The following is a 381-nucleotide window of genomic DNA, read 5'->3' as shown; positions in this document are numbered from 1 at the left end:
TCTGTGTCCTGCTTCTGTGATTTCATCTTATCCATGCATAGATCCCCCTGTATCTGCTGTGAACACACACGATGCACCAGCCATGGGAATAGGGGCTATGATAGTCACAACAGTGACTAGGACAGGCACAGTCTCTGTCCTGTGCAGCCCCCAGGCTAGCTGGGGAGGCAGAGTGAACAGTTGGGAAGCAAAGATCCAGAATAATGACAGATGCGGTAGGTGCAAAGAAGAGATGAACTGATGCTAAGAAAGAGAACTTGCATCTGGGTGTGTGTGGTGTGTGGGGTAGAGTGCCCAGGGAAAGCCTGGCAGAGGATGGGGTTTAGGGGCATTCTGTGATTAGCATCTAAGTGTCAGACAGCATTCAGAGTCTGTCTCTAC

Source organism: Acinonyx jubatus, chromosome D1 (assembly GCF_027475565.1).
Source record: "Acinonyx jubatus isolate Ajub_Pintada_27869175 chromosome D1, VMU_Ajub_asm_v1.0, whole genome shotgun sequence".
Taxonomy (NCBI): domain Eukaryota; kingdom Metazoa; phylum Chordata; class Mammalia; order Carnivora; family Felidae; genus Acinonyx; species Acinonyx jubatus.
Note: the sequence above shows the minus strand (reverse complement) of the source record.